This window comes from Apium graveolens, chromosome 2 (assembly GCF_009905375.1).
Source record: "Apium graveolens cultivar Ventura chromosome 2, ASM990537v1, whole genome shotgun sequence".
NCBI lineage: Eukaryota > Viridiplantae > Streptophyta > Magnoliopsida > Apiales > Apiaceae > Apium > Apium graveolens.
The window spans coordinates 166,575,600-166,585,523 of record NC_133648.1 but is presented as its reverse complement, the minus strand read 5'-3'; positions in this window follow the sequence as shown (position 1 = coordinate 166,585,523).

Sequence of the window (9,924 nt, the reverse complement as noted above, 5' to 3'; positions counted from 1 at the left end):
CCCTAACGTTCGCTTTTGCACTTAACGATTCACTTAAGTCGCTCGAGTACCCTCGGCTCCACCATTTTTAATAAATTAACCATTAAGGGTTTTAAGGTGATTCTTTTGCGAGTGCCTTACCAACTGCATAATACACTTCACATAAATGTTTCTTACTCTAATTACTCCTTTAAGGTCTTTAACCTATGTTTCAAAGTAAGGCAAGGGGTAATGGTTCGTTCGCGAAACGCCGTTACTTAAAACGGTTGTTTCTCCTAAACCGTACATCGGATTCAAACGAACCACATATCAAAACGAAGCTCGTAACATGAACTACCTAAACATGGCAATGGTTAAAACCTAACAGTGAGTTCAAGGGTGCTGATGTTAAAAACAAAAACAGTCTACGGTAAATCGGGCATTACGACGGCTATGTTTACGCGATTACCAATTTTATTCTACTCCAAACCAACCCATAATCAACTCACAATCAACATCCCAACCAAACTCCATCCATACTTCACCATAACAGCCACAACAACTCAAAATTATCAATTTATACTATTCTCAAACATGAATTTAAACTATATTTAAGTTCATTAATCAATACTCCAAGAATTACAACTCCAAAACATCACAAAGCCAACTAACCTCTACATACACAACAATCAAGCCTCTCATGAACTATAACAACAAAACTAAACCTAATACTCAAGTAAAGTTAGGGTTTGGAGGGGTTATACCTTCCTTGGAGAGTGGAGAATCGAGTAATTAGCTTGGAATCACCCTTAAAAGTCCTTATCCAAACTTAATCTAAACAAAAACTCAAGAACAAAAATTTTAGTTCTTGAAAAACACTATTCACCATCTTCTTCCATGATTTTTAGGAAGAGATTGTGAATGATTTAGGAGCTCAAACTTATAGGATAGCTATATCTATGCATAAGGAGTCTTAGATAATTACCTTGCTAATTAACAAAGCTTGGAACTAGGATTTTGAATTTCTTGCTTTGAAGAAGAAAAAAAGCCGAGAGCTTTTGGATGAAGAAGGTGAGATAGCTTTTTGTTTTTGGTGAAAATGAAATGTTTTGGCTTGGTTGGTTGTTTTTGATTTGTTTTGTTTTGTTTTATTACCTTTTTACCAAGGTAACTTTTGTGTGGTTCTAAATCAACCAACAACACACTTTGTTTGGTCATGCTTATGTCACCATGTGATGTCACCCTCCCACCTTTGTCATCTTCTTATTGGTTTGATGTCATCATCCCTACTAACCTCTTTGATTAGCTTCTAATTACTTGGCTAATGACCGCTGATCTGTTATACGGTTCGCTTAACTTTCATTTTCGTTTATCGTTTGAGGGATCATACCCGGGATCTTATTACTTGGGTTCCCTTAACCTTTCTCAATACATTATATTCCTTTTATGATCCTCTCTTAAAATCCTTGAATTTAAATCCTTTTTATCATGTTACCTTATACTCAATTCTTTCGATATCTGGTGGATTTTCGGGAAAAATCAAAGTGTTCGGATTTGGATTCTGACGATCTTTACATACACTTATATACCACATAGAGTACTAATAATATCTCAGAAGATCAATAAAAGAACCCCTACATAGTGTGGTATGAAAAGTTTTCTTATTCAGCATACTCAGCAAAAGCACTATTCATAAGGGTTTCAAAAATTCCAAAAATTGGGGTTATTACATGTAAGTAGTCATTTTGAAGCTGGTGAATCGTAGTTTATGATTATGTAACTATTTTTGCTGTTTGTTGAATCGATTTTTAATTCGTATTTTCGGGTTTATTACTTCGAATTCGGGGTTGATGATTAGCTAGTTGTTTGATGATTCTGTTAATAGGAAAGTATAGATCGTCGAATTTCTGTTTGTTTGGCACCGGTTTCGTCGATTTTGGTGATGATTTCGTCCTCGTCGGAGAACCGCCACCGCGGCGGTGTTCTTCGTTTTCCGATGACGTTGTCAACGATTGGAGAAGAAGGAAGGCGGGAGGAAGCTGCTGTGGTGGCCAGGAAACGCTCACGTAGAGAAACGGGATTGAAATCGCAGCTTTGGTCGTCATTTTTGCCTCTCCGGAAACCGCCACCGTCGCCGGATTCTGGGACGGCGACGGCTGTTCTTCACGACCCGAGGTCGACCCGGTTTCGACCCGGGAAACGACCCGGTTTTGATCCTCTAATTCCCAAACCAAATCCCTGTTTTGTGTTTCTGAATTTTAATTAAATATTTATATTTTATAAAAATCAAAATCAGTTTTTATTAATTCTAAAAATCAATTAAAAATCAGTTTTAAATTCTGAAAATTATTATTAATAATGTCTAAATTATTTTATTAATTTATAAATTCGAAATTAGTTATTTAATTAATTATTAAATTATTTATCTAATTATTTATTAGTTATTTATTAATTAATAATTAGGTAATTAATTAATAAATAAGGATTAAAAATAAGTGAATAATATCATTAATAACTCGATAATTAGTTGAATATTACGAATAACTCGTATTTATACGAGTATTGGTTCGATAATTAGAATTATTATTCGAGCGATAATTTTATTACTTCGAAGAGTGTCGTAATAATTATTCGTATCGAATAATTAAATACAGATAATTAATTGATTAATTAATCGTATAGGTTATAGTAATAATATAATAGTTCGATAATTATACGAGGAAGGCGAGTAGCTCGTATTTGTACGAGTAGTTGATCGTTGAATTAGATTATGGTGCGAGTAATAATTATTTATTCGATAAATAACGTATCAGTTAACTGTATCGATTGGTTATTTTTAAATAATCGATCTAATCGAGTAAGTGATAATAATTTGTAAATAATTGTAATAAATTGTAATTAATCCTAATAATTAGAGATTAATTATTTTAAAATACAATAATTATTAAATAATTATTTAAAAATATAACTAAGGATTATTTAATTATAATTAATCATTTATAATTAATTATTAACTAATTAAATCTTGTTTAATTCATAATAATTAAACCGTTAGTCCGATTTAAGTGAAACGAAGACCCTTAGACTCAGAAAAATAAAACGAATCTAATAAAAATAATTGTAGGTCATAATTTCCTCCGAAAGAGAGTGGTCTTGTGATAGCTAATTGTTTATAGGCCCTAATATAGGTAGAATCGAGTCAAATAAATCCTTAAAAAAATTATTATAAAATCAAATAAAGTTGGTTAATACAGGTATGAGTCTGGTAACAATTTTAAAAATATTTATAAATCCAAAAATTAATTATGTGCTTTATGTGCTATGTGCTTTACGTGATTATATGAACCCTGTGTGCTAAATAATTATATGTGTATATATGCGAGTCAGATAGAAACGCATGGGTAGATTATTAGGGTTACGTAGTATCAATTCGAGATATGCGTATGTAATAAGTTATATAAACGACTACCTTTCTATGATTGATTCAGTATCAGTAAGGCAGATCAAGTAAAAAACCGAAGGCGGTGAGTTGAACCAGGTTAAGTACGCGCCAGGCATGTTTTTTCCCCTATTCTAAATTCAGAATAGTGAATTATATCCCATTTTTCACATCAGTTAGACTATGATAATTCTTGTTCATATACACTGTTACACAGTTATTGATTCTTGTTTCTATTTCATTTCGATTCTTGATTTCTCCCAATTTATTGAATTCCCTATTCATATTCCAATACTTTTACCCTTGTTACATATACTCTGATATATCCTGATGTTGGGAAATATCAAAAGCATTCTGATTGTTCCGGATGCTAAATTTTGGACTGGATGGTTACGATATGGGTTGGGTTTTACCCAGACCTTTAATTAATAGGCCATAGTTTCCTGAGTACTCCTTATGTTGGTTGGGTCTATGCAGTTGGGTATAGATCCGCATTGTATCCTGACTGATCAGCAGGTTATAGTGCATATGTTGGTTCTTGTTTCCAGTCTTGTTCATTTGGCACTCGCCAGTGTTGGAAAATTATTCTATACAAAAACAGATGGTTGTTCAAACTAGCAGCTTATCGATTCATTTATTCTTCTCTCTTTATACTATATATATTGTTGCAGGCTTGTTGAGCAATTTTGGCTCATCCCCTTTTATTGTTATTCCTATTGTTTTACAGTTAAGGTAGAGAATGAAACCCATCAAAACCCGCATAGTCAAGAAGCGAGTCAAGCAGCGGGACCCTCTTATACCAAGAGTGTTCATCCCTATTCCTGAAGAGAGCTTTGAGTTACCAGATCAGGTGTAACAGGATAAGTAGTAATGTTGGTTTGAATAAAGGTTGTGTGGTGAGAATGTAGATAGAATAAAGTTTTGTAATAAAGAGAGTTCTTGAGACAGATTATTTTTACTTGGGTTTGTAATAAAGTTAATGTGTCGTTCTTGTTTTCAACTCTTAACCTTAAAAGATCCTGAGTAGCAGTAGTTCGGGGTAATTATTATATTTATATTCCGCTTGTGCAGGTTTAGTTTATAGTTGATATTAATAATGCCCCAAATCTATACTTCGGATTTGGAGGGTGTTATACTGAGTCTAGAGCTACTTTTTCAAAGATGACATTCCCAAGATTGATATTGCCATATCCCAGAGTTTTTCCCATGTTGCCATATCCATAAGACACTCCTGGGCCAGCCTTCTCCATAAAGTTTGATAGCAGGGCTTTATTTCCAGTCATATGTCCTGAACATCCACTGTCCAGAACTAGGATGTTTTTCCTGTTGCCCTGCAATCACAAAGACCACTATTGATTAGTTTTAACGACCCATACTTGCTTGGATCCTTTGGCCTTATTAAGTTTGTTAGCATTTGCAGCGGATTTAACTTCAGAGTTTATGCTAATATTTTTCATATCAGATTTTACAGTATCAGACTTTGCATCAGAACTTACACTAGAAGGAATAATGCTAACTTTCTTTAAAGAAGGTTTTATTTGATAATAATCATAGTACAGACTATGATATTCCTTACAAGTATAAATGGAATGCCATAAACTACCACAATGAAAACAAGGATTTTGTGGTTTAAACCTAAAAGACTGACTCTTAACTCCTGATTTAGGAGGTAAAGAGTTTATATTCTTATTCTTCCTGCAAAAAGAAGCAAGATGGTTAGAGTTTCCACAGTTATAGCATTTCTTTCTAGGAGCATTAGGAACAGGCTTATAATTATTGCTTTTATTCACACCTTCCTTTCCATTCCTATTTTTCCTAGGTGGCTTGACCTTGTTTACATTTTTAATCTCTTTCAGCTTATACTTAAGCTGCTTCCTTGTCATTAAGCCTTTGTTAACTTCAGCTGGTTTATACTGTTTTAATTTGTCAAAAGTTGACTCTGCCTTAACTTCTGTATCAATATCTTTCATCTTTTCAGAATCAGACTTTCCAGTTTTAGCTACAAACTTAACATGATTTACCTTTGGCTTATTAGTCTGTTTAACAATAATTGGCTTAATTTGTTCAGTTCCTGTTTCACTTTTATCATCTCCATAACCTAAGCCCTCTTTCCAGTTTCCACTACTTAGTAAATTCTGAGTTGTTCTGCCAGAGTTAGTCCAAATCCTGATAATCTCTCTTTCCTTTTCTAACTCAGTTTTTAGAGATTGATTCAATTTTAACACTTCATCTCTAACATAAAAAGCATCATCTCTTTCTTTCTGAGTTTGATGGAACATAACTAACTCCTTTTTTAAATAGTCATTCCTTTTCTTAAAAGCCAGATTTTCAGAAGTTAACCTATCACATGTTAAAGTCTGATCTCTATAGCTAATGAATATGGTTTTAAGATAAGATCTCTGTTAGGTCACACACACTGTAGAGGGGGTGAATACAGTGTAAAGTACAATCAAATCGAACTCTAATAACTCAAGTAACAGAAAACAAACTTTATTAAAACAATAAACTCTGTTATAGTATGGAACTGTTACCTCTCAGTGATGAACAAATATCATGAGAGCTGCTAAGGTTATATGAATAATCTTCTCAAATATGATAACACTTATAGTGTAAACCCTATGTCTGTGTTTATATACTACACAGTTACAAGATAATCGCTAATTGATATGGAATATAATTCTGCTTCCTGAAATATATCAATCAGATATCTTTTCTTCCAAGTATTCTATTCTTCATAGAATTCCTTCTTCATGCATATCACTTCTTATGTTTATCTCGATCTTCTTTCCTTTAATTAGCTACTGTCCTTATCTGAACGTCCTTCAGCACTTAAGTTTTGATATCCATCTTCTGATGATTATCTCCTGATAATATAAGTACTGATATCCTTAAGTCCTGACCTCCAGTAAGTACTGATTTATCTTGTTTTAAGTATGATCTGAAAACTAAACATAAATCATATTAGCCATGACAGTATCAAATATATCTAACAATCTCCCCCAACTTGTAAATTAGCATAATATACAAGTTTAATAAATATTTGATGATATCAAAAACATTAAGTACAAATGCATGAGAATTAGACTAGATAACTACAACTTACAGTCCTTAAGCTTTACCAATATTTTAACTTCTGATAACAGCTTTAGTCTGTATATATATCAGAATTTAATCAGTTGTAGATCTTGACTTGGCTTCATCTTCTGATCTCTCTGATGTCAGGAGTTGTTCTAAGATAGTTCTTCAACAAACATCTCTCAGCATATCTAAGTTCATCAATCATCCTCCTTTTAGCATCTTTAAGCTCTGCAGAATCTTCATCAATTTGAAAGATTGCAGCCCTGAGATCATTAATCTTGGCTTTTCTTATATCCTGATCCAGTCTGATCAAATATGCCTTATCAGACTCAAGATTGAATTCCACAGCCCTGTAACCCAGAAAGGTAGTTATAATCTTAGCAGTGTTGGGCTTCATTTCAACTATATCACCCTTGTGATCTCTGTACTTTGGAACATATGTGCTGTCAGACTTAACAGAATAAAGCCTTTTCTGTCTCTGAATCTGATCCTTCAAATAGTTTGCAGCACTTCCTGTCAATCTGTCATCCACTTGAAGTAAGAATAGTACATGCTCCAATTCTTCAAAATACTTCAATGGAATGGCATTTTGCCTTATATGATAAACCCTACCATCTGTCATGAAGTACAACAAGATGTGTTCTTTCAAGTAGGTATGGTAGACCATTTGTACAGATTCCAGTTGATTCAATCTCTCAGGAGTTGCTCCAATACCTGGTTCACTCAAGAAAGTTGGATCATTGGTAGTGTTCTGTATTCTTCTTTCATCAGCACTTCCCAATCCAGTTTTATCTCTTGCTTCCTTTCCAGTAACTACTCTTACTTCAAAACCACTTACAGCAGTTTTCAAAGGTTGAGTCTGTTTTGCTTTAGTGAATCCTGGTAGGAGTTTCTTTGCTCTATCTTCTGATATCAAGTTAACTTGAGCTGTGTCAGAGGTTACTTGCTTCTTCAAAATATCAGAACTTACAGTCTCTTGACTCTGAACAACTTGAGCCATGTCAGAGGTTGTTTTAAGAACTTTTCTTAAAGTCAGAGCAAGATCATCCTTTTCATCAGTGATTTCTTCATTCTCAGGAGGCACATAAACCTTGATAGGTTCACCAACCTTTTCTTTACCCTTGGATATTGGATCTATCTGCGGTTGTGATTTAGCCAATGTTGCTTCAGTATTTGTCCTCTCTTTTATCACAATGCCTTTGAGTTTTGGAAGTGTCTTTTCACCAGAAGCTTCAGATTTAGTTGTGACTTTCTCTGATTTAAGTCTGGCTTCTTCTTCCATTAAACTCTCCAAGTCCATTCCTGGATTTTCCTGAAGAAATAATTGTCTTGATATTTCTTCATCATGATCTAAAAGTTCATCAGAACTTTTCCTTTTACCAGTAGCAGAACTTGTCATATGACTTGTGATTTCAGCTTTTCTTGATGAGAAACCTCTACCTTGACTATGACCTCTGCCCATTCCCGAGTTTCCTTGATCATCATTTTCATCATCCTTCCCTTTCAGTGTCTTATCAGTCTTGCATTTGGACTTAATTACTTTCTCCCCCTTTTTGGCATCAGCAGGTAATAGAAGAGAGACAAGCAGTTCCACTGAAGCTTGGATTTCATTAAGTTGAGATTGCTGAGAAGCTTGATTTTTCAGAATATCATCAATCTGAGCTTGTTGAGTATCTTGAGTCTTCTCAATATAAGCAATCATGTCAAAGGTAGGTTGGAAGAACTTTTTCTTATCAATCTTTTGAATTTGTTCCTGTTTGATGAATTCTTCCTGAATCTTGTATAGCTCTGCATGAGTAGTAGAATGAAGACCTTGTAGATGTTTAGTACTCAATGCAGTGACTCTAAGCTGTGTTTTGAAATCATCAGTATTTAACATCTCATCAGCTTTTGTCAAGTGCTCAGCCAGATTCTTTGCAGATGGAACACAAGTAATTGAGTTCCATTCCTTAGTCCACTCCTGTCCTGCAGGAGTTTCACTCCAAGGCACTGGTGCTTCTCTTGTAACAAACTTCTGAACAAGGTCAGACTTAAGAATAGTTTGTTGAGGGGCATGTCCTGAAGGACCTGCTTCATCAGCATCTGCATTTAGAGCAGCATCACCAGTATCTCCAGCATTTGCAGCATCAGAACTTACAGAAGCAGTATCTTCTGATAAAACAACAGTGTGAGTAGCAATGGAGGCTTCAGCATCCTCTAATTGCTGATCTGGTTCCAAGTTCTGATCAACAGCCATGTCCTGATGCTCACCTATATTCTGATCATCAGCATCTAGATACAGAGAAGGTGTAGTAGATAATTCTGGAGTTTGAGTAGTATCAGTAACAGGTGTTGTTGATGGATTAGTTATTGTTGGAGCTTCTAAGTAAAATACTTCAGGCACAACCAAGTTCTGGATATCAATATCAGCATTTGTGCCTGAATTAACTGGAGATACAGTCTTAGGAGACACAGAAGGTGTGTTGGCCTTTTCAGTAACAGCTTCCTTAGTTGAAGTTAATGGAGAAGTAGGGACTTTAGCAGATTCCTTTTCTTGTGAGATCAGAGATTTATGATCTCCTTCCTTAGTTACTTAATCTTCATCATCTGAAACTGGCCTTTTTGCCCTCTGTTTCTTGTATCTCTTTGAAGATATGGATTCTCTTAGAAAATAAATCATTTCTTCTTCCTACTCTCGACGAACAGAATAGCGAGTCGTATGATTCGCTCTTGCTGGCGGAGAGCTTCCAGCCTTTCCTCCTCCAATCGCTCCAGATGGCGATGGTAGTCCATGTAGAAGAACAGGAGGTGGGTGAGTACCTCCTGGGGAACTGAGTCCCATATCTCATCAGGAATGGCAGTGACGTGCCATTCCTGCTGCCAATCGGCACAGCTCAGCTCCATGTTGAATGTTTCATAGTTCAAAAACATATTGTAATTGACCATGGTGTTTTTGATATAAAGATTATGAAGGTGAGTTTGTGATAAAAGATTTGATGGGAAGGCTGATGTGAAGTGGTTGTTTATATAGGCAAGAGAATGCCAGGAGACGCAAAGAGATTTAATGCTGACAGGTAGAATTAATTCTACCTCGTCTCCCCAGACTTGGAAAAAGAAAAACAGTCATTGGAAAGGTAAAACATGGTTTAATGCGCACAAGTAGCAAGTAAAAATTGACTGTGCATGTACGAGTATCACTATCCCTAAATACAGTGACTGTTAATCTTCCACTTCAACATATTCTGGTTTAAACTGAGACTGTTTGCAAATTTTATCCACAAATAAGTCAAGTAAAGAATCAGAATTTAATATCAGAACTTAGACTTATATCAGAACTTAACAGTCATCAGAACATAATTTCTTAACTTGATAAATGAATGCCTATCTTAGTAAGTCCTCACACAAGTTCTGATATAGGTTCTTCAGAACTTAATCATCAGATCGTGCAATCAGAACTTGTCCTCAGAATT